Raw genomic sequence first — 24,678 nt, 5'->3', positions numbered from 1 at the left:
GTTCCATGATCTTCCCAGGTACAGAGGTGAGGCTGACAAGTCGGTAGTTCCCAGGGTCCTCCTTTCTACCCTTTTTAAAAATGGGTGCAATATTTCCCTTTTTCCAGTCACTGGGGACTTCACCTGACTGCCATGACCTTTCAAATATCATAGACTGGCTTGGGTTGGAAGGGACCTTTAAAGATTGTCCAACCCCCCTGCCATAGGCAGGAATATCTTTCACTAGATCAGGTTGCTCAAAGTCCTGACCAGCCTGACCTGGAACACTTTCAGGGATGGGGCATGCACGACTTGCCCAGGCAACCTGCTCCAGTGTCTCACCACCCTCATGACCGTTGGCAGTTCTATCAGACTGCTTTCATGTGCTGTGTGCCCTGGCCCCTCACCATCTCAAAGGACCTGGGCTGGACCTACATCCCACACATCAGTGTCTTTCCCAGACTGGGGAGACCAGGAGGGGACAGAGGAGTCCAGATGCAGTCGCTTAGAGTACCAAATAAGAGATGTTTACTGGTTTTTTTATTGTTTTATTGTTTTTTTTAATTGTTTATTGCCAGTCTTAAAAAGAACTCCTAGTGAAGCATCTAGAAGGCCAGCACTTTTTCCTGGCAGAACAGCAGTCTTGTCCTGCTCCAGAGGAACAGCAGTCTAACTTCTTTGCTTGACTTGTTGCTCTTCTTTGTGCACTGCCATGGAGTGTCTGGCTTCATCTTCATCACACATCGAGCAGCTTTCTTGTCCTCAGACCGAAGAAACCCCACCTCCAGGCCCCAGGGAACTTGGTGTCCCTCTCACGGATGACTGCTGTTGCCCAGGGCACAGCAGCCTGGCAGAAGCCAAGTTGTCCCATCCCCTGTTGTTGGGGCTCAGAGCAGAGAGATGGCACCCCTTCAGGAGGGGTGGGAGATATGAAAGAAGGGCTCACACCACCCGCGGCAATCAAAAAAGTAATTGCTAATTGCCAGGAGATGTAATGGGTGAGCCTGCAGGATGGCCAGGTGCAGAGGCTGCGCCTCCCAGCTAATGCCGGGGGCGGAGGCTGGGCCGATGGTATGGCACTGTCTGGGTGCTCCTGCAACGCCACTGCCGTAGCGTCACAGAGGGGAGCCCTGGCACGGTGTAGCAGTGCCAGGGGAGCCATGCTGGAGGTGGATCCACTTTCATCGGTTCTTCTTGATCTTCAGGTGGATCCATCTCCATCGGCTCAACACCATCAGCCACATGAGCGATGGCCGTCTCTACCGTAGAGCTGATGGTGTCCTGCCTCTGGCGCTGTCTCCTCTTCCTCTGCGGCTCCTGCAGCCATCTCTCTTCTCTGCCACTCAAAGGTGGGAAGCCACCTGCCTTGCTGATCTGGGACCTCTTGCTTCCAAGCATTCTTGGCATGAGAGCGCCTCAGCGAATTGTGGGCCAGCTGCCGGGGTCCCTGTATTTATAGAGCCCAGAAAAAATGGCAGTGAGGTGGCTCGTGACATCAGGAGTCCACTGGATAGCAATGGATGCAGCCAAAGATGGATGTACTGTGAACTGGGGGGCCTGTGGCCTGAAAGATCCCCTGCTGTGGGAGGAGGAGGAGGGTCAGGAAGGCTGAGGGCCCCTTTACTGGGGATCACTCCCCTGCGCCACTCTGCTGCCCCTTGGGCACAGGGATTGCCCTCCACCTACCCTCACGTGTCCTGGGCTCCAGCCCCCTACTCATGCCGTGCCTGGAGTCCCCTGCTGGCAGCAGTAGGGGGGTTAGGCGTCCTCAGTGACCCCCCACCAACCCAGCTCCCTGCAAGTGGCACAGTCCCCTGCAGCTGACAGCAGCTGCGAGGGGGGGAAGAATCCAGAGATCCCGCTGACAGGAAAAGGAGACCCAGGTGGCCTGTACAAGGCCTGCCTGCACTCCGTAAAAGAACTGCTGATTGCCAAGTGTTGCATGGGTCCCCCATCCCTGCCCCTGCAGCATGGAGAGGTGCCATCTCCTCTGCATGCAGCCCCGAGGGAGAGGGGAGAGGGGAGTGGGCTGCTGCGCTGGTGTGATGTGAGGGCTCTGCCGGGGGGCCACCGAGGTCCCTGTGGCCTGGAGGTGGTGGGGTTTCTTTTCAAGTCTGAGGTTTACCCTTGCACTATTCTCAGTTTTAAGGACAAATCTCCCTGCTTATATTTATTTCTTTATTTAATTAATTAATAAGAAGGGGGAGACATGTATCCTGGGAAAGACCTTAATAGTGTGTGCATTCTTAGTGTGTGCATTCTTAATGCCTTGGCTTGGGAGTTGTTACAAATTTCTAAGTAGATGCAACTACTGCCTCCCATTGCTATGAGAGTGCAGACTATGGGTCATAATTGCGGTTCACAAAATTTCCTCTGAAATAGGCGTGATGTTTTCAGGAATAGTGTGGTGCATGCCTGCCTTGCATCATCTTCTGCACTGGGCAGTTAGTGAACATCTGAGAGAATGCTGAGCGTCCTACCCTGGTGCGGCCCTCAGATTACTATCCATTATTGATTTTTAACGTAGGCAGCGACGAAGTTGCAACAAGAAGTCTGAGGGCAATAGAGAGAGACTTCAGGGCCTTGGGACAACTGGTTAAGGGATCAGGAGCACAAGTAGTGTTCTCCTCTATCCTTCCAGTTGCAGGGAAGGATGAGGGAAGAAACAGGAAGAGCCAGCAGATCAATACCTGGCTTTGAGCATGATGTCACCAGGAGAATTTTGTGTTTTTTGATCATGGGTTAGTGTACATGACACCAGGCCTACCGTCAACAGATGGGGCACACCTGTCTCAAAGGGGGAAAAAGATCTTTGCACAGGAGTTAGCAGAGCTCATTGAAAAAGCTTTAAACTAGAGTCAAAGGGATAAAACCAGTCTTGCTAGAGATAAGCCTGGGGGCAGAATGCCAATGTTTGAGGAACAGTGTGCTAGTGAGGTCCTTTGGCCTGCCGTCTCAGTGGAGGTAGGGTATGGAGATCCATATGGCAGCAAAGATGCAAGGGTTATTGATGTGTTAGAAGCCATGGAAGTGCCTGAGAATGGTCACATAGGAATTAGGGCTTCTCCCTGCAAAAGGGTGACAGGATCAATAGCCTAGCTGAAGTGCTTCTAGACCAGTGTATGCAGGTGGGGCAACAAACAGGAGGAGCTGGAAGCTATTGTGCACCAGGAAAACTGTGATATAGTTGCCATCACAGAAGAATGATGGGATGACTTGCACAACAGGAGTTCTGTAATGGAAGTCTATAAACTCTTCAGAAGGAATAGGCAAGGAAGGAGAGGCGGTGGGATAGCCCTGTATGTTAGGGAGTGTTTTGAGATTAATGATGGTGATGACAGGGTTGAGTGTTTATGGGTAAGAATCAAAGGGAAGGCAAACAAGGCAAATATCATGGCAGGAGTCTGTTACAGACCACTCAACCAGGATGAAGAGGCAGACAAAATATTCTGTAGCACCTGGGAGAAGTTGCACAATCACTAGCCGTTGTTCTCCTGGGGCACTTCAACGTACCAAATGTCCGCTGGAAGTACAATACAGGAGAGAGGAAACAGTCTAGAAGGTTCCTGGAGTGTGTGGAAGATAACTTCCTGACACAGCTGGTGAGTGAGCCAACTAGGGAAGGTACGCCACTGGACCTGTTGTTTGGGAACAGAGAAGGACTGGTGGGTGATGTGATGGTTGGAGTCTGTCTTGGGCACAACAATCACAAAATGATAAGAGGTTTCAATTCTTGGAGAAGTAAGGAGAGGGGGCAGCAGAACTGCTACCTTGGACTTTCAGAGGGCAGACTTTGGCCTGTTTAGGAGACTCATTGACAGAGTCCATTGGGAGGCAGTCCTGAAGGGCAAAGGAGTCCAGGAAGGCTGGACATTCTTCAAGGACATCTTAAAGGCTCAGGAGCAGGCCGTCCCCATGTGTCAGAAGACAAGCTGGTGAGGAATAAGACCAGCCTGACTGAACAGACAGCTTTGGCTGGAACTTCAGCAAAGAAGGAGAGTTCATGACCTTTAGAAGAAGGGGCAGGCAACTCAGGAGGACTACAAAGAGGTTGTGAGGTTATGCAGGGAGAAAATTACATGGGCCAAAGACCAACTAGAGCTTAATCTGGCTACTGCTGTGAAAGACAATAGAAATGTTTCTATAAATACATTAGCAACAAAAGGAGGGTTAAGGAGAATTTCCATCCTTTATTGGATGTGGGGGAAACATAGTGACAAAGGATGAGGAAAAAGCTGAGGTACTTAGTGCCTTCTTTGCCTCAGTCTTTAATAGTAAGACCAGGTGTTTTCCATGTATCCAGCCCCCTGAGCTGGAAGACAGGAATGGGGAGCAGAATGAAGCCCCCATAATCCAAGGGGAAATGTTTAGTGACCTGCTACACGACTTGATGCACACAAGTCTATGGGCCAGATGGGATCCACCGAAGGGTACTGAGGGAGCTGGCAGAAGTGCTCACAAAGCCATTTTCCATAATTTTTCAGCAGTCCTGGCAAACCGGGGAAGTCCTAGTTGATTGGAAGTCAGCAAATGTGATGCCCATCTATAAGAAAGGCCAGAAGGAGGATCTGGGGAACCACAGGCCTGTCAGTCTGACCTCAGTGTCAGGGAAAGTGATGAAGCAGCTCATCTTGAGTGCCATCAGGCAGCAAGTACAGGACAGCCAGGTGATCAGGCCCAGTAACCATGGGTTTCTGAAAGGCAGGTTATGCTTGACTAACCTGATCCTCTATGACAAGATGACACACTTAGTGGATGAGGGAAAGGCTGTGAATGTTGTCTATCTAGACTTTAGTAAAGCCTTTGACACTGTTTTCCACAGCATTCTCCTGGAGAAGCTGGCTGCTCATGGCTTGGATGAGCGTACTCTTTGCTGGGCAGTGGCTGGATGGATGGGCCCAAAGGGTGGTGGTGAATGGAGTTAAATCCAGTTGGAAGCTGGTCACAAGTGGTGTTCCCCAGGGTTCAGTACTGGGGCCTGTTCTCTGTAATATTTTTATCAATGGTCTATACAAGGGGATTGCCTGCCCCCTCAGTAAGTTTGCAGATTACGCCCAGTTTGGCGTGAGTGTTGATCTGCTTGAGGGTAGGAAGGCTCTACAGAAGGATCTGGACAGGCTGGATTGATGCGCTGAGGTCAGCTGGATGAGGTTCAACAAGGCCAAGTGCCAGGTCCTGCACTGGGGTCACAACAATGCCATGCAGCACTATGGGCTTGGGGAAGAGGGGATGGAAAGCTGCCCGGCAGAAAAGGACCTGGGGGTGTTGGTCAACAGCCAGCTGACTATGAGCCAGCAGCGTGCCCAGGTAGCCAAGAAGGCGAACAGCATCCTGGCTTGGATCAGAAATAGTGTGGCCAGCAGGACTAGGGAAGTGATCGTCCCCCTGTACTCAGCACTGGCGAGGCTGTACCTCGAGTACTGTGTTCAGTTTTGGGCCCCTGACCACAAGGAAGATGTTGAGGTGCTGGAGTGTGTCCAGAGAAGGGCAACGAAGGTGGTGAAGGGTCTTGAGCACAAGCCTTATGAGGAACATCTGAGGGAGCTGGGGTTGTTTAGCCTGGAGAAAAGGAGGCTGAGGGGAGATCTTATCGCTCTCTACAACTACCTGAAAGGAGGTTGTAGAGAGGTGGGTGACAGTCTCTTCTCCCAAGTGACAAGTGATAGGACAAGAGGAAACAGCCTCAAGTTGCTCCAGGGGTGTTTTAGATTGGATATTAGGAAAAATTTCTTCACTGAAAGGGTTATCAAGCATTGGACCAGGCTGCCCAGGGAAGTGGTGGAATCACTGTGCCTGGAGGGATTTAAAAGCTGTGTAGATGTGGTGCTGAGGGACCTGATTTAGTGGTGGACTTGGCAGTGCTAGGTCAATGGTTGGACTTGAGGATCTTAAAGGTCTTTTCCAACCTAAATGATTCTGTGATTCTATGGTTTCCTGGGGCACGTGGAGGGAGGCTGACTTATGTTCACAGCCTTCTGGGGAGTGTCCCTTGGAGATCTCAGATGAAAACCTATCTGGCCCCAGATAAGTCAGCATCACAATAGGCTTCATTACAAATAGGTGAAGAATGAGGTAAAGACTACTGGGAACCGTGCTTCAGATACATGTGGATACCTCTGAGCACACAGCCGGCTTGGCAGGACCCCAGCAGTCAGCAGGGAATGGCGGTGGCTCTGCCCACCTCCACAACTCACCTGGTGTGTCACTGGTATGGCAGCCACCATAATCAGAGGTAACTTCTCCTTTGTGATGATTGATGCTGCCTGAGGATAGCGGTGACTGGGAGGATTTCTTAACAAGACCGCAGCTGAGTTTGTTTTTACCTGCAGTAACCTTTATTTCCCTACATTTCCTTTCTGGCATACATGTGATGGCAATGTGTAAGAGTGTGAGGAGCAAGATGAGCCTCCAAAAGCAGACTTTGACACACACATGGGGATGTGGAAACCTTGTTTTGTGGTGGAGCCACCTCAGGAACGCAGCGCCGCATTTTTTGTTTATTCACAGTGTACGCAGTGCTGAGGCCTCATGCTGGTCTCCACTTCTTGCTAGCTCTTCAGCAGCTCACCAGGGCCAGCTGGTGATAGCTAATTGCAATCAGCAGGTGAGAAATGCAGCATTTCAGCAACAGAATTGTCTCTGGCTCTGGGACGCATTCTGGGAATCGGGGAGCGCCCGGTAAAAGAAAGGGAGATGGCTTAAACCTGAACTTCTGTGAAAAGCATTACTTGAGAAAGACATCAATGCACAGCACAAATCACATTTGTTTCTACTGGAAGTTATAACGGAACAGTTTAGTGTTAAGAGATGTGAATCTTTCAGCACTCACCTCTGGTGTTTTCTAGTTGCAGTCTAACATCACTTGATGCCTCTGTAACATGGCTTTTTTCTGTAAGCATCCTTCTGAAGCTCAAAGGGCAGCGAGGGTATAAAGAACGTCTTCCACTTGGGCCAGCAGTTCAAATATGTCCCAGAGTCTCAGTGTCTGAAAGGTGCCTACTGACATTGGCTATCAGCCGGTGGCCTCAAGTGGTGGGCAGTTTTCCACTTTGCCGTGGGTGTTGTTTGGGAACCTGTGATGCCAAAGCCAATTTATGGCGCAAGCGTGTAGTCTGTATCTTGTAGCAGTGACTGCTTTCAGATGGTTTTGTCTGAGCTAAAGATATCTCTACCATCTTGTCAGTCAGAGCCCGCAGCAGAGGAAACAGTGATTAAATCTGCAAGGAGAATTTGCTGCTTTCTCACCCTGAGAAGTAGATCCTTAGAGGTCAAGGTTGAGTCACAAAAGCTGAGAAACTTGCCAGGCAGCAATGTAAGCTTCTCTGTTGATAAATTCCGGAGGACTTCCATTTCCATGGCTAGCAATATAGTATCTTGACAGGTGCTCAGTTATCACAGCAGTAGGTATGTTGCAGGACATAGAAAGCTATGGATGACGGATACATGTTTGAGCAGCTCTACATTTTAACAGGGTATTGTGAACCTAGCATTCTTCTGAGGTAGATGAGTTGGCCATTTCTAGGTGGTTTAATCAATGAGAAGGAAGATTTCAGTCCTGCAAAAAAAAGACACCACCTTCTTCCAAAAGAAATCCCACATTACCTCTCATGTAGGGACAGCCAGTATAGCAGATATGTGATATTAGCGTATGTGCTGAGCAGTTCCACATCGGTGATGCTGCATGCAGCTGCTGAAATGAAAAAGCATCGAGCAGCCTGGGAACAATGGGAAAGATACCTGGATTCTTCTACAGTGAGCAGCAAGTCTGTGTTTATTTGTTTGCAATTGTGCCAATGTTATGGGATCGTCAAGGGCAAATTCTGCTAGATACAGATCAGTGCATGGGCAGAAAAAGCAATTAACATTTTATTATCATCCCGTTCATATGCAATTAAAGTAGAGTTGATTCCCCTTCAGATAAAGATGCATAAATAAGTAGAGACCAGATTTGTGTCCTAAAGTAGACAAAGGTTTGCTGAAAGTCGTAAAACATCACCTGTCAATTCAGTCGCTCAGACTGAGATGCTGCAGGAAGAGGTGACTGAGACAAGCAGAACACATGGGAAACGGCAAGCCAAACGGTGAGATAGGATGCATACAGCTTGTTTTGTTGTTTCAGGACCCGATTTTAATTGCTGTGGGTTTACAGATTAACAAAACAATACATTTCTTCCAAAGAAACAGCTGTTTGGTGAGTAATTTTAATCACAACCTGGCGATAACCTCCCATGGGACTTCATCTGAGTTGCCAAATAACTTTTTTAACAAAGAGTAAAGATGGTCACGAGACTGTAGCTAGAGAACTGAACAAGTGGAAAAAATTGTGTAAATTGAAATGCAGCTCAGTCCTTTGCATGCATATCTCTGCGTAGAGCAAAAGGCTGGAGAACACAGATCACTTTGTCACGAGAATACAGCCAGTACCAGTATACACACAATCACTATTGCTGACCATCAGCTGGTGCGAAACGGCACAGCGCATTTGATGCCAATTGATTGCACCCCAGCATGCCACCCATTAAGCTGTTAATTGAAGCACTCAGTTTGGATATGCTGGTTTGAGGCAGCCCCCACTGCTGAAATCACTGGCAAATAGCTGGAATCAGGCACTTCTTGGGTCAAACTAGATATTGGTCACTTAGCCTGACATTAATTGTCCTGGCAACCACACGCTGCAAAAACAGACTTCTGCCTGTCTAGGCTAAACAGTGCTAGTGACACTCCCTAAAAATCAGACAACCTGTCTGGTGAAAGCTTTTAGAGCCTTTCACAAGCTGCAAAAGAGCACATAAGTGATCGAAGGCGGTAGGGTGGGTGCATTATTGTTCTCATTAGAGCATCATCTGCCAATTTATTGCAGCAAGAAGCCAGGAAATGCAAAGCCTTCTCTCTGTAAAAAAAGCCCACGCTGTACTCTTTATTAACGTTTAAGATGTTCAGGGGCTGGGCACGGGCGTGCTGTGGATGTGGCCCTTGCTGAAGCCTGGCTCTCTGTAAGAGCAAAGGGAGGCAGAGCAGAGGGCTACGAGGTGGCCATAATAAAGAACCCAGCACATGGCCACAGCGAGGGCTCCTGAGGGCACCACAGGCACCAGCTCAGAGCCCGGACTCTCTGATAATGTAAAGCACATGGACTTCCCAGGATTTCATTATAATGAAGAAATGCAGATTCTCATCAGACCGTTAATTTTTATGCATTAAAAAAACACATCACTGTCTTAGACACATGCTTCCAGCCACGCATTTATTTGATAAGGTGGACTGATTTTTCCCCATCATCACTTACTTATGGCCTAGATCCTGTTGCCTTTGAAGTGTGTGGTTTCTGTAGTATAGGATCAAACATCTTAGAAGCTCTTGAATTAGAAGAATCCCATGCTGCTCTTCTAAAAACTGTCCATCCACATGCAGCCATCTGGCTCCCATCCTTGTAATGGACAGGCTAACAGTTTTGCTTGACATATGCGGATGGAAGGAATCCTGTTACTTGGGAAGCAGGGGAGTTGTTGAGTCATTCATTTACAACAAAATTTGTGGTATAATCAGCAGTTCATCCCATGACTGCTAGAGACCAGGACTTTGGTAGACCCTGTGCAGTAACAACAGGTAACCCTAGTTTTGTTCCTTACTATACAACCTAAATGGGGAGTGCAGGTTATAGTGGTGTGAGCTGCTCTGGGCACCCGCTCAATCCCTGCTGGCATCAGCTGATTGCAGGAGCATTGGAGGTGTCACTCCCCAGCTGGTGAGAGCAGCTGCAAGACTCGGTGGCTTCACTGACCCTTCTGGGGCCAGGTTTGGCTGCAGTTCGGCAGCAGCAAGACCTGGGAAACTCATTGGGAGCTCTGCATACTATTGTTATAGAGATGCAACACTTTAATAAAGCCCTGTGATGCTGTGAAGAGCCGTGTGTGCTACGCGTGTGACTCTTTTTACATGCTAGGGAGGATGTGGGATTTATACAAGCAGGAGCAGCTATTCCACCTCTAAAAAGAATCTTAAGTTTTCATGTTTAGGGGGGTGGTATACATTTGGCCCACTCTCAGATAGACCTCAGATGTCTTGAGGTGGACCTGAATCCTCTCGCCTCTTTGCTTTCTCCGCTGTAGCAGCCCACCTCCTAGGAGGGTAGGAAACTGGGGGAGCAGGGGAAGAATGGCCAGGCTGTCCTGATGAGCTGAGGATCCCCAGTCTCCCGCTCTGCTGCTCTGAGCCCAGCCAAATCTATCCAGTGAAACCTGGCCGCCCGCCAGCGTCTAATGGGCAGCGACACACGGCAGCTCATGCTCTGCTGAGCCACCCCGGGGAAGGGAAATCCCAATACATTCAAATCCTTCCCACCATTACACTTAGAAGCACGAAGCAATGCAGGGGACTGCTCTGTGGTACAGCACTGATCTAATAGCATGTCATTTCGCAGCAGTGCAACCGCGGGCTGATGGGCAGGGATGGACTACACAAACCTTTGCAAAAAATAAGGGTGAGAAGACACTTGCAGGAGGGATCGTAAATGCTTTACCAACACTGCAGCCCTGCACCAGGCTTCAGAGTGCTGCTGGCACTGGAAAATGCGCAGGTCATCGAAACCTGGGAAGGAGCTTCTGAAGCGGCCTCCGTGGCTGTGGAGGGCAGGCCATCCAGCCCTCCCCTAGCAGTGCGTCCTGCCCGGCTTGCAGAAGAAATAAACTGCCTGGCTGCCTGCAAAAGCATCTCCTCCTGGGGAAGGCACTGGGTAGCTCCAATTTAACCACCACCTCCCAGGGGAGGCTGGGATCCCAGGCACCTCAGCAAATCCAGGCTTAAATGTTTCTAGGTTTTTGAAGTTTTGCCGGCCAGTCCTTTTCCTTTGAGTCTGTAGACGAGAGAGAGAGCGAGAGAGAGCAGAGAAAACAGATGGTTTGACTAAACAAAGGTCAGACTCACTGCTCAAGAGGCAGCAGACCTGTGTCCTTCTGCACTGAGCAGTGTAACACTGTCAGGTCACGCAGCTAGGGAGTCCCCTTGGGAAGGTGAAAGCGTTACCCCTCCGATGCAATTCCTATCTTTTATGAAAGCATGCACAAACACACACAAATTGAGCAATTAGATAATACTCAGATAGCTGGCACCTTTTAAGTGCCTCAGATAATATCAGGCAGTAAAAGCAGCAGAACCTCCTGCTTAAAACATCCTAGGGGTGAAAAACCGTGCCCTGAACAAGAAAACCTAGTTTTTAGCTGTGTACCTGATCCTATTGCCAAATGAAGAGTACAGGGTCAGCAAACACGCACGAGAGAGCCAGGTAGGTAACTAGCACTGGCTACTCCAGCAACCAGACCTACTAGGGCAAAGGAAAGCTAAAACTCGTTGCTTGCATCGCATCAAAGACAGAGCTAAGCCGAAACAAGAGCAAGCTGCACAATCACGTTACCCAAAGTTATCTTTTGCTTCTCATCCTTTAAGAAGAAGGAAGCGTTTTTTTTCCTATCTAACAATGGCTATAGCCAAACTGTAAAGCTCATGGGGGAACAAATGAAATACCATATTATTTCAGTAGAGCAGACATCACAAATTACTTTCTTACCTTGTATAATGTCAAATTAGTTGAAAAAAATAGATCAAGCTACTCTTAAGTACAGTGATTAAAGTGATCAAAGGCTCATAACAGCACAGAGAGTGCAGCAAGGTTGTAGATGCGCTCTAAAATCTGGAAGATGGAAGATAACAACAAGAGGCAAGGAGAAATGTAAACGATCATTTTGCAAATGCTCACACTGAATTCCAAAAATCATCACAAATCTGGACTTTGGGACTTAACCTCAGGCTTCAGTTTCAGGCTTTGTTTTTCCAAAGCAAGGCAAGGCTTGGAGAAAGAGGTAATATTCTGTCTTCTGACCTTCAATCATCTTGGCTACAAAATACTGTTATGCCATTATTCTAGATGCTCATCAATATTCTGAAACATAAGGAAGTCCTGCGCAGGTTTAAAAGACCCAGGCCAATTTCTGTGTCAGCATTCAAACCAACCTTCAGTTTTTCTTCTAAAGTCTACCAGTAGCCATCCACTTCTCTGTCTGGAATAGAAGGATGGATCTCATTACTTCCCTATATCTCATATTTATCTTCACAGTGCTACTGTGTGGAGCAAATGCTAAGTACACATGTGGAACAACCCCACGTAAAGGTCAAAGCCTGGACTTTTCATAGGTCCCTTCAGGCACCTAGCAGAAGTGCCTAAGCTAGCAGACTAAATTTTCTGTGTAGTCCATGGAGAAATATGGGCAACACAGGAGGGTAATTTATTCAGGCTCCCAGCTGCCTTCACTGGCCCTCAAGGCAACGCAGCTTCCTGATTTAGACCATGCTCCTATCACAGGGGCTTCCAGTGAGACAGCAAGAATTACGTGCAATAAACCCAGACCTGAGTGACTCAGCCAGTGTCATACTGGGAGCCTGTGGCAGATCAAAATTTAAACCCATGTTTCCCTGGATCCTAAACTATTCCATATAATAAATTTTTTTTTTTATTTTGACTCTTACCTCAGCAAGGTGGTAGATTAGTTCCTCTTGGAAATTTAGGTTTGTCCAAGTTAAAAATCTGCAAGGAACAACCAAGTGAAAACTGTGACAAATGACAGTCACAGTGTCCGTAAGAATCCTCTTGTATAGCCCACAGAAACAGGAGAACATGTTTTAAGTTCAATAGACTTGGAGTTAAACCTATGAACCCCATATGAAAAATAATTGGCTGATTTCTTAAAGAAATTCCTCAAATGAATATTATTTTGTGTGAGGTCATTTATTTAAGCAAACAGAGCCAAATGGGTCCTCAATAGATGTAAGCCAGACTCCTCTAGTTTACAGCAGGACTAAATTTGACCCAGGATATTTAATAGGATATTTGATAATCAGGATGTCTGTGTGGGATCTGGAATGATTGCTTCTGCTCTTGGCCTTGTGTTTCTTCAGCAGCTGAAGGGGGAAATTCTACAAAGTTTTCACAGAGATTACTGGAAATTCTGGAGAAGATAAGATTAAGGCTGATGAAATGCATACAAGTATTGTCTTTGGCATCCTCATAAAGTGTTGCAAGAGAGAAACTCATTTTCTGTTTGAAACTAAGCAAAATTGAACCTCAAGGTGCAGTAACATTAAGATTTGCATAGAAAGGGAGACTGCAAACAAGTCAGGAATGAGAAATTTTAACTCAATTTGTTAACCAAAAAAAAAAAAAAGGCTTTGCTCATTTGCATTTTCTGCCCTGCAAAATGTAATTTGGGAAGAAAGGACTCTCCTTTCCTTAATTTCTTACCTAGAAATTTTTTTTCATAAAATGTAGGCAACATTCCTGTCATACCTCTGTTCATTAGCAGATCATCCGGAATCACTCCCGTTACTCCTAAACACCTCCATCCTTCGGAAGCAGGCAGCGGCATAGGTGGAGCACTACTGAGTGTTCACTGTGTGCTGCCCTGGGAGCTTCAGGCTCTCGGTGAGACGTGAAGGCAGTGGAACTGCCTCAAAACTGCTGAGACCGTGGGGCTCCGCAGCGGTTAATATTGTGGGTGCAGGGGAGAGGATGGGGGAGGGAGGTGGTTATTAACAGTTTGCTCTCTCTCTAACGTACAGCTTGCCAAATAATTCAGAATTAGGAGAATTCAGCCTTTTCCTTGACCACTGTTGCAAACGTGGACATTTGTAGGCACGTGGCTGAAGACGTACATATTTTCAGTGTTTACAGCAAAGCGTCTCCATTGCTCGTGTTCTGCTACTGTGAAAGGGAGGGCGATTTTATTTTTCCTGTATGTGTAGCTAACAATTCCAGGAACCCCAGTTCTCCGCCCACTTCCCTTTTTCCCTTTCCTGTCTCCTTTCTTGTGGGATTTGACAATACCAGCCTGAGGCTCTGGGTTACCCTTAACATCACTTCTCCCCCCTTCCTTCCAAACCTTGTAAAAGAATTAAAAAGTGAAATTTGTGGGTTTGTTTTGCAGAGGAAGACCATTGCGCTGCACAGGCTTAGGTGTACGGACACCTTTCTGCACATAGCTGAGCAGAATCCCCTTGATCTCCGCTGTGGCTGTCCGCTGCCCATGTTTCTCCATGGCACTGAACCCCTGTTGTCACTGTTTACCCTTAATACACCTTAGAGTAAGTGAGCCAAACTCTAGTTCCAGCAGAGATAACTTACCCCCCAGCCCTAGCCAAAAAGTGGTGGTAACGTTTTAAAATCTTAATTTTTAAACTAAAAGAGGGTAGATTTAGACTAGATACAAGGAAGAAGTTCTTCACAATGAGGGTGGTGAGACACTGGCACAGGTTGCCCAGAGAGCTGGTGGAGGCCCCATCCCTGGAGACATTCAAGGCCAGGCTTGATGAGGCTCTGAGCAGCCTGATCTAGTTGAAGATGCCCCTGCTTACTGTAGTGGGATTGGACTAGATGACCTTTAAAGGTCCCTTCCAACCCAAACTACTGTATGATTCTGACTGGAAAGACCACTGTAACAAACAAGCTAGCACAGCTTTCCTTGGATTTTAGCTTTGGGCGCATCTGTGCTGCTCAGTGCGGTGCTGGGCAGTGGCACGCAGCACGCCTTCAGTGCCCAGGGTAGCCACTGTGCTGCTTGGGTACAGCCTCCTTTCTAGATTTCTCCTACTTTTCTTAAGGCCTGGCTTCCGTAATCAAAATCTTGAGCTAATTCTAGCCCTGATTTAATCCTTATGGCAGTTATCCCACTGGCACAGCCTTACGCCAGTGGCAAAAGTAGGAAAGAGCCTGATCCCACAGGAGACCCAGGAGATACCTGAGGTGATGTGGCTGTATTTAAGAGGCTCATTCCACAATACATCTTCCAGTCATGGTGCATCTCATCTTCGGTGCATCTCAACATGCACCGAGAGGCTCCGAGAAAGATAAACACAAAATCTGGATACCCTTAGAAGTGGAAGTGCTGGGGTATGGGGAATGGTGGGTGCCACAAGGTTTCCTGCTGCCTCTGTGGGTGCAGCTGGATTAAATGTTGGATATGCCTTTATATGACAGCACCACGTCCCTTCTGGAAGGCAGAAAGAGGCAGCACAGCAGTGAGAATGGCAGGATCTCAGGGAAGAATCTGGTTTTGCTCAGGTGCTTCCTACAGCCCTGGGCTGTGTTAGGGGAGGGTTTTCCTTCTGTGTGACTGTGAAGCCGGGAGATGTCTAGTTTCCCCGTCACACAGGGATTTAACAGCTGATCCCCAAAGTGAACAAAATCCCCTGATTTCTACCCTCACGCCCTGAGCCTCAGGCTGTCCTTCCCACACAGTTCCCACATGCAGGCTGAGAGCAGGGCTAGGAATGCAGCCCGGTTTCAAACCAAAATAACCTAGATCCTTTTTGTCACTGCTCACCATGCCAAACAGAGCATGGCACGTGGGACACTGCCACGTGCTGGGGCATACCTGTCATGTCAGGTCGCCGTAGCCAGGGAGAAGCCAAGTCCCGGCACTGGGGCTACCACACGTGCCACCTACAAGGGCGGTGTGGAGCCCAGCTGGAGATCGTGTGTCCTGGCCTCACAGGTCACTGATGATCTGCGGGCCCCAGCCTGGCACGGCCAACAGCACGCTGCTAGCCACTGAGCAGTAGTCTGCTTGGGAAGTGATTCACTTCTAGCTTGCTTTCACAAAGAATACCTTGCATGCTTTGCCGGCATGGGAAGTCATGATGTGGTATTTCTTAAAACAGGGACTTTAAGAAAAGGTTTTAAAGTTCTATTTGAAACATTTGGTTGTAATAAAGTAATGGCATGGTGTTTTTCTTTCTCTGACCGAGCTTGGAAGCTAACAAAACCTAATTTCAATGTTTAAATGTGATGCTTTCTGTTCAATGACATAATAGTGTTGGCTGGAAAGCCCTACAAAGGCAAAAGGCTTTGGCCCATGCTACAAGGAAAGTTTTGGTTGAAGGTGGCAGTGGTGAATGTAGTACAGCCATAATAACTCTCTTCTGCCAGGTATGCACTTAGTTCAGTGCCCAGCAGGGCAATGAATTTACATTTATAAAGTCCTGTCCACTACACCTCGGGCTCTTGGTCAAAATTAAGCATAGACAGCTGTGCCCATGCTTATTCTTAAATGATTCCTCCGATCCTCCTTGCCCCTGCGCGAGCGACAGCCTTTTCTCCCCCCAGACCCTGGTGCACACAAGTGGCGGCAGCAGCCAGTGCACTGCTGTGTTCCTGGTGACGTTGTACTGGGGTCATGGAATCACAGAATGGTTTGGGTTGGAAGCGACCTTAAAGCTCATCTAGTCCCAACCCCCCGTGCCCTGGGCAGGGACACCTCCCACTAGACCAGGCTGCTCAAAGCCCCATCCAGCCTGGCCTTGAACACTTCCAGGGATGGGGCATCCACAGCTTCTCTGGGCAACCTGTTCCAGTGCCCTGCTCAGGATATGGCCTTCAGGACCTTAACCCAGAAAATGTGCAAAAGAAGGCAGGATAGCAGGGTTTTTTTGCAGCTGTCTTTGGCTTTGGCATTTTTTCAGTTCAGTTTCACTCTCTGGCTCAGAGGACTTGGTATCCACCTCGCTACACGGGGTGTTTCAGATCTGTAGGGTGCAGCTACGGTGCGCATGTTGACGGCAGCTATTTGCTCAGCTCCCCCCTGTGCTCGAGGACAGCACGGGGTAAAGCAGTGCTTTCGCATTCCCACTGATCCCTGCTGGAGCAGCACCAGCCCTACCTGGCCTTACAAGTTGGCTTCACTTTCCTTTTTATTTAAAGCTACAAATTAGCAGCCAGGCAAACATCTTGGTGTCAGCCCTTGGCAGTCCTCAATTTCACAGCGAGGGGCAAAAGAAAAATGAGAAACAGAGAAAAATGCAAGGGGAAAATACTCCAACAAAACAGTATGTCATATATGATGAGTTCTAACTCCTTTCCCACTCGCATTGTAAGATTACTTAGACCCTGTAGCTTCTTGGTCCTATCGGTACGATGAGAGGTATATTAGTTATTATCTGTCCAAAAATCATGCACAGAATTTCCAGGTGATATTCAGCACAGCACTGTATGCTGTATGAGAAAGGAAGCACAATCCTCTTTTAAGAGGTGGGTAATGACAGCTGTAAGAGACACAGCTAAGATTTCAGGGCACAGAGACGGTCAGGTAGCCAGTACCACCAAAAAAGTTTATGTAGGCGTCATAGGGCAAATTCACTCTGAGTAGGGAATAGGAGCCATGCTGTATCCAGGAGTACAAGTACTTTGGGAAAGGTTCAGTATTATGGAAGTTTCTGCAAGAAGGTTTTGTCAAAGCTAGTGTTTAATCCAGATTTCCCACATACCTCCCTGGTGCTTAAACTGCAAGAATATACTTGTTCCCTAATTGCAAAAGAGCAGCAAGGATCTGTAAGTATTTCTGCCAGTGGGATTGCTGAGTGTTGGCATAATCAGAGAAACCCTTGACTGCAGGCTTTCAAGTGTCCAGATCAGCTCTGTAGTTTGGAGAGAAAGAGCATATAAGGACGAAAAAGACTGGTGAAAAAACAAGCGGTCGGTCAGAGTGCTTGTTGCCATGCGAAGTGGCATTTTTTAATTCCCCACCCAAATCAGATAACTTAGGGAAGGTGGTCCAGATCCAACACAGGAGTTCCTGAATGCCTTGTACCGGTTTTTAACACGGTGAAATTTCCATTGCCCTCTACAAAGGCTTTAGTTAACTAAGGCCTGAGTATCACCTTGGAACCTATCCTGACTGGGTTGTGCAACCTTTGCTCACAGTTCAAGTAGCCTCTTTGCAAAAGCCAGTTACTGTACTCCCTGAACCACCTCGGTGTATATTTGCACCTTTGATGTAGGTGTCCCTTTTGTTGTGCCTCCCAGCCAGGCATCTCCAAGGCCCATATAAATATTAGTTATCAAAGCTTGCGAGGCTAGTGAAGCGGTTTAGGATTTCTCTTTGTCTCATGAAGAGGAGTAAACAGAGGGTCCAAGCTGGTAAGTGCTTTGCCCAAGGTATGTTGTTGGTGGAACACAATTTGGGGAATAAGGTATCAATGCAAATACAGGGTCCTGCCTCCAAATTTCTGCCTTTTACTGACAGAGATAGAGTTTTGAGACTGCACTGTCTTTAAGACACCACCAGAGTTCATTTGGCCTTCATCGAGTCTCCTGATTCCCAGCCATTTCACTTATTTGCTTTTGAGTCCACGTGATTAAAGGAAACATTAATTTGTTCCCAGCCTGACTCTGCACTGCTGATGTCTCAGGACCCACCCGCAGCAGGAGGAGGTTTACTGGGACAGTGTGCAGCGGGGGGAGAGGATGCGGGAGGACCATCTGGTGGGTGTGATGGTGGGTGGCTGCAGCCAACATCGCTCGGCCCCTGTGCAGGGACTGTGCCCATCCCTGGATGCAGCCCACCCAGGTGTGATGATGGCCCATACTTCAGAGCCATGCGGTTGCATATACTGTCTGGATTACAGTAGTTTGTGTCATTCCTATATGTCAGTGTGCAAATACAGGTGAGGAGGTACCCAGGGACAAAGGGGAAATACCTAAAGGAGTGGGAGATCATCCTCCCCCTCTACTCTGCCCTGGTGAGGCCACATCTGGAGTACTGTGTCCAGTTCTGGGCTCCCCGGTTCAAGAGGGACAGGGAACTGCTGGAGAGGGTGCAGCAAAGGGCTACCGAGATGATGAGGGGACTGGAACACCTCTCTTATGAAGAAAGGCTGGGGGATTTGGGTCTCTTCAGTCTGGAAAAAAGATGACTGAGGGGGGATCTTATCAACACTTATAAATACTGAAAGGGTGGGTGTCAGGAGGATGGGGCCAGGCTCTTTTCAGTGGTGCCCAGCGACAGGACAAGAGGTAATGGGCACAAACTTGAGCATAGGAAGTTCCACCTAAACATGGGGAGGAACTTCTTTACTTTGAGGGTGGCAGAGCACTGGACCAGGCTGCCCAGAGAGGTGGTGGAGTCTCCGTCTCTGGAGACATTCCAAACCCGCCTGGATGTGTTCCTGTGCAACCTGCTCTAGGTGACCCTGCTCTGGCAGGGGGGTTGGACTAGATGATCTCCAGAGGTCCCTTCCAGCCCTATGGTTCTATGATTCTATGAGTGAGCGGAGGAGTGCTTTGGCACAGCATGACCACAAACACCCCAGTTATCTACAGGCACAGTGTCCAAGGCTCCTTTACCTCTCACCCCTCCTGATTGTCACCTTGATGGCCAAGTTCCCGTGCATCCACGTGGGAAACAAGGGCTGAAGGTGCCCCCCGGCAGGCAGCTTGCCACGACTATCGGATGATCTCCCTCAGCAGTGCACTGCCGCCTCCGAAACGCCTTCCCCTTGTTGTCTGCTTGGCTTCGCCGTCACCACTGATAGCATCGCCACCATGACCTTGAAATCCTTCTCACAAGTGCCACCCTGTCTCTCAGCAGTGGGAAATCAGATTTTCCTTCCCTCAGCACCACTCCCTGCATTTTCATTTCTGAGGAAAAAGCCAGGGAGGGAATGAAGTTTTTTTTCCCTCTGCAGCAGTGACTCTATTTTCAGCTGTAGCCCAACAGATTGCTTCGCTCTTCAGCCTTATCATCCAATACCACCTTAATGCATGCAGCTACGCAAGGTTACTATTAGTGACTGATATCACTGGTGCTGCTGGCTGGAGGTTTTAACCCTAGACGAACCAAAATCCCCTCTATACCACATCCGTAGTACTCCCTGGGATTTCAGATGATATAAGTTATTATTATTTTTAGAGTGGTTTTTTTCTTTTTTTTTTTTTTTAAATCAGAAAATACTGTAAGTTTGTTATGCCAGAGGAAGACAAAGAGAAAAGTCAGCCTTTCTCTAGGACCAAATCAATCAGTGGTTCACCATGCATGGAGTGACTGACAGCTCTGGCCCTCTGGCATCGTAATTTATTCTCCAGTCTCATCTCTTTGTGAGTATTGCATGTCATGCTTTTTAAAATGTATATATAGAACCAGCTAGATGGTTATATTTAGTGCAACCGTAGGTACAGAAGCATTTCTTTTTTTAGCTTCTCTTGGTATAAATATAGAGATAGGGAAGAACCCAACAGCCCCTCTGCGTCTTTCTTCTGCACTCCTGCAAAAGCGTCCCCTCTGTTTGGCAGCGTGCCCAGAGGAGCCTGCAGAGCTGCTCCTCAGGAAGGGCTCTGGAAAGAACTGGCTGAGGACGGTGAGTTTACAGGACGTTCCCAAATTTCAGCAACAACCCCAAAAAATCTCATTCCAGTGTGGAACAAAAATGTGGTACAAAGCAAAAGTTACAATTTTTTTTTTCCTCCAAGAGTCTAAACAATTTATTTTGACCTTTTCCAACCTATTTTGAGGCTGTGGAGGTCACTGGGGGTGCACCAGATGGTAAAGGGGAAACCCTAAATGGCTGAAAACCCCTGAGTTAAGCACCCGCTCCAAGATAAGCATCCCCCAATTCAGGATCCCTCAAATGCACCCTCCTTAGCAGATTGGACCAAGTCCAAGGAAGGGAAGCGCTACCAGCTTTGTGAGACCCTCAAGGTTCCCAACTCTTCTGGACCCCTTCCATCCTGGCAATCTGGGAAAACTGGAGAAACTGGGCAGCTCCAGATTGTAGGTCTGAGCACTGGGAGGAAACCAGGGACCGAGGAGTCTGCTGGAGACCATTGATATCCCCGCAGAGCGTGTCTAACCACACAAATCCACATTTTCCATGGAAAAATAGTTTCAGCAGCCCTGGCTTCAGCCTGGGCATCAGAGAGGCCCTTGGCAGGGAGCTGCTGGCTGCAGGAGCGAGTGTCACAGCAGGGGATGGGGGGACATGGCATGTGGGCATCCCCGGGGCCGCGGGGTCCCTTGCCAGCTCCCAGCTGCTCCGGCAGCTGCGTCCCACAGCCTGACAGCAACTGGAACCACTGAAAGCTGTGAAAACCAGACAAGTTTAACAGGTACATGGGCTTTTTGTCAGACCTGGACAGGAACCTCTGCTCTGGCCTGAGGAAGGGTTTATGTGTCCCAACATACCTGTTTTTTCAGGCTGTTATCGGTTGGTCTGATAAAAGGTGTTACTTCTCCCTGCAGATCTCACTTTGCTTTTACACTAGTTCATGAGGGGCAACAGGCTTATGAATAGCCTGTTATAAATGCATTGTAAAAACAAATGCTTGCATTTTTTAAATGCTTTTGTCCATTTATATTGCTGTTTGGTGTCTACTGGTCTGTCCACATGTGAGCATGCTCATTTGTACCTGCCCAAATCAATTAGCACACACCCTTTCCTATCCAAATATGCTTGTTCCTCAGGCAGCTGCGTATCACAGACACCTCCATGGCTTATTTTAGGAGCCGGAGGTACTTTTTTCAAACGTTGACCTCAAACCTACACACACATACAAAAAAAATCTTTGCTCTTAAACTCTCAGGCCTTGTTTTTCACACTTCTCAGCAAGACAGAAGGATAAAGCACATGCAGACGTAACAGTGTATTTTATAAGCATCAAGAAGGTAATACGGTCTTCTGCTTCAAAGCAGAGATACATAATCCACGTGTACCTGCCCGGTGCTGGTCTGAGCAGGACTCCTGCAGGGCTGAGGCCAGGGTGATGGACGCAGTGTCACAGGCTGTTCGGAGGCAGCAGTGTTCGTATCCTGGATATCGGTAAAGGCTTGCAAGTCATTACATCCCTTGCTCAATGGGTGAGAGAGATAAGGAGCACTTTCAGCAGGGTCTAAACACATGGGACAGTGATAAATGCAAATCCCTCGTGCTCTGCACAACGCAGGTAATGGGTCTTCAGCAGCTTCTCCCCGGCGGGAGGGAGGCACAGTGTGGCTGACCTCGTCCAGGAGGACGGAAGATAAAAAGATGAGAACCTGTAGAAAACAGTAGCTGTGGCAGAGACAAGGAGAGGCATCTTGGGGTCTGGGATCTCAGAGGTGCAGGACTGCCCCGCCCCCAGTCTCCAGGGGTGGGGAACAGGCCGCTGCCTGGCAGCAATTTGGCCAAAAATGGCAGAATGTGCATTTATCTTGGTTGAAATCAAGCTTTTTTGGGGGGCTCAGTTGAAGCTAATCGAGTGTCCGCACTCGCTCTGGCGTGGGCATCTCCAAACCAGGTGTGAGCCCCGGGGCGAGACCAGCCGTAGCGGCTCCTCTCACCCTGGAGCAGAGAAGAGGAGCTGCCCCAGCCTGCTCCAGGCTGCTCCTCATTGCTAAAGCCACAGCCAGCAAACCTGCCGAAGTCACCGGGACTGGGGAGAAATGCCCCTGGGACACAATGAGACGCTGACAGTTCAGGAACTGACAGCCCTGGGTCTAGCCCTGCCCAGATCCCTCTTTGCAGAGGTCTGGAAGCCTGCAGTGTGCTAGTTAAAGGAATATATCTTTTCCCTGCCATTTTTCAACCTTGAAGGATGCATAATCACCACTATTTGGTGAAGCTGCTTGGTAATTATGCTTACTGAAAGGTATTTCCTCCTGTTTTTTTCCCGGAAGTCATGATGGTGTCCCACAATACGCAGCACAGCTCTAAACTGTGCAGAAAGTTAGGGCAAAACCACCAGCTTTTCCAAGGTGTTAAATGACTAGCGTGGACTTGCATACTTAGTACGGTGTACTCTGCTCCCCTCTCTACCACAATCAATACTGCTCCGATTTCTTTATCATGGATGATGGGGGATGGAGATGAGCGATCCCGTTCATACCTCAGCTTTGGCATTTTGATTCCCAAACAGCCCATTCACTAGTAGCATAAAAATAATGTAAAAACAAATACATCAAATAAATGTAGCTTGAAGACATCTCTATTACAACCCTGCTCTGTATTCTATAAGGAAAATATGTACTGTGCATACAAACACCGGGGAAATGAAGGGATGCAGGTATTAACACTGACATATCAAGCGGTTCCTTCATGAGGCCATATTATCTATGCAATCACCTACAAGTATTTACATTTCATGAACGAGGTTTTCCAAACAGCACCTCCAGCCGTACCGCCTCATGCTGCTCTTGGATGAGGTTCAAGCGAAGAACGAGGCCAAATCAATGCTTACAGAAGGTGTTTGGCGAAAGAGCCGGCTGCAGGGGGAAGCAGTCGGTGCTGGTGACTCGGGGGGCGGGTGGTGTTTCTCCTCTGCGGGGTGGCCCTGAGCTGGGGTGACCCTGCGGCAGTGAGAGCCCCATGCTGCTGGAGGTAGAGCACCGTGTTTCTGGAAGACATCATTCAATACCCAAGACAGGCAAGTTCCCAGGCAGAAAAAGCGTGGGCAAATCCTTAGCTGGATTCAGCCTCCATCTTTGGCCACAAGGTTGGGTGACTTTTTTTTTTCATGTTTTTGGTATCGGTTTCTTTGAACACAGTTGAACGTAGGGAGGCTTTGTGAACTATTTACGAGGACTGCTCTTTGGAGCAGTTGTGGCTAATTTGCCACTCACGGGGTGCGGTTGGTGGCATTTTTACAGCCTTCGCCGGATGAAAAATGTGTTAATGAGGAATAAGGTTTAAAAAAGCCACCCGTTCTGCAAATAGCCTCCTTCTGTAGATATGCTGACTGAACAAAACAACACTGGCAGTTCAGAAAGTTTGAAAAACACCACGATCAATTAATGGATTTTTTTCAATATCGACCCACTCCTAAATCCTGACCACTAGTTCAGATAGGGCAGTTTATGACACTAATAAAAGAAATAGTGGTGTAAATTGTCCCAGCATCAGTTCAGCATGTTGCCTCCAAGTACCAGACTGACTCCAGGCCTTCACCATGTCTGGACTCCAGCACAAGTTATCCATTTTACTTAACTTAAATTCCGCTTGAAGTTTCAATGAGACACATGTTACTTCTCTACTTCTTCTAAATCATTGTGATCACAGTTAATCTTAAAACATTCCTGTTTCCTTGGATATACTTTAGAGGGTAAAACAAAACAAAAAAACACCTCCATTTTAAGAAGTGAAGCATGTGGGAATGAAAGGTGCTAATATTGTAAAGATTATTGACCTCTGCCCCTCCTACTCAAAGCAGGAATTTTGTGCAAGGACAATTTCTGTGACGCTGTATGAAAATGTGTCTTGCATTGTTATAAACATACTTTTTTTTTTTTACATACTGACAGGCAGAGCAGGAGGTGGTTGGGACATCCATGCAAGACGTGGGAGATTAGGGCTAAACTCTCTGCCAGAGGGAACGTGATCCACCGCTCCCACCTTTTACTAGGAGAGTCTCTTTATCCTCTGTCTTCCAGCTACCCCGAGCTGCGGGGGCTCCCAGCCAGCTGTTGCAAAACGCTCAACTATTTCTTGGCAATGGGAGAAGAAAACAAGTGAGTGCCCATGTGAGGCTAGAGAGACACAGAGTTATGCTTGGTAAATGGATAGGCATGGTCCAACCGGAGAAATAAATGAATTTAGCATTCAGCTGTATGCCCCTCCAAGCACACGCCCACTGCGGGAGTAATTGCGCTGCAGCCAAGGGAGCAGGGCCATGGAGAAGGATTTTCTCTCCCACTGCAAAAACCCCTGTGGCCTCTCTGAGGTCTCTTTTCCAATGCTTCATCTCCAGCGATGGATATGACCGCTGGTCAGGGGGATATAGCTGCTGGCTGAGGTTAATAGGAGGGTTCAGGACATGCTTCTCTGACCTTCCTCAGTGCCGTTCTGTGATGCTTAGGGCAGAGCCACACTTTATAGATACCGTATTAGCGTTGGAGTCCCATGTGAAATTGT

Source organism: Chroicocephalus ridibundus, chromosome 1 (genome assembly GCF_963924245.1).
Source record: "Chroicocephalus ridibundus chromosome 1, bChrRid1.1, whole genome shotgun sequence".
Classification (NCBI taxonomy): Eukaryota; Metazoa; Chordata; class Aves; order Charadriiformes; family Laridae; genus Chroicocephalus; species Chroicocephalus ridibundus.
Note: the sequence above shows the minus strand (reverse complement) of the source record.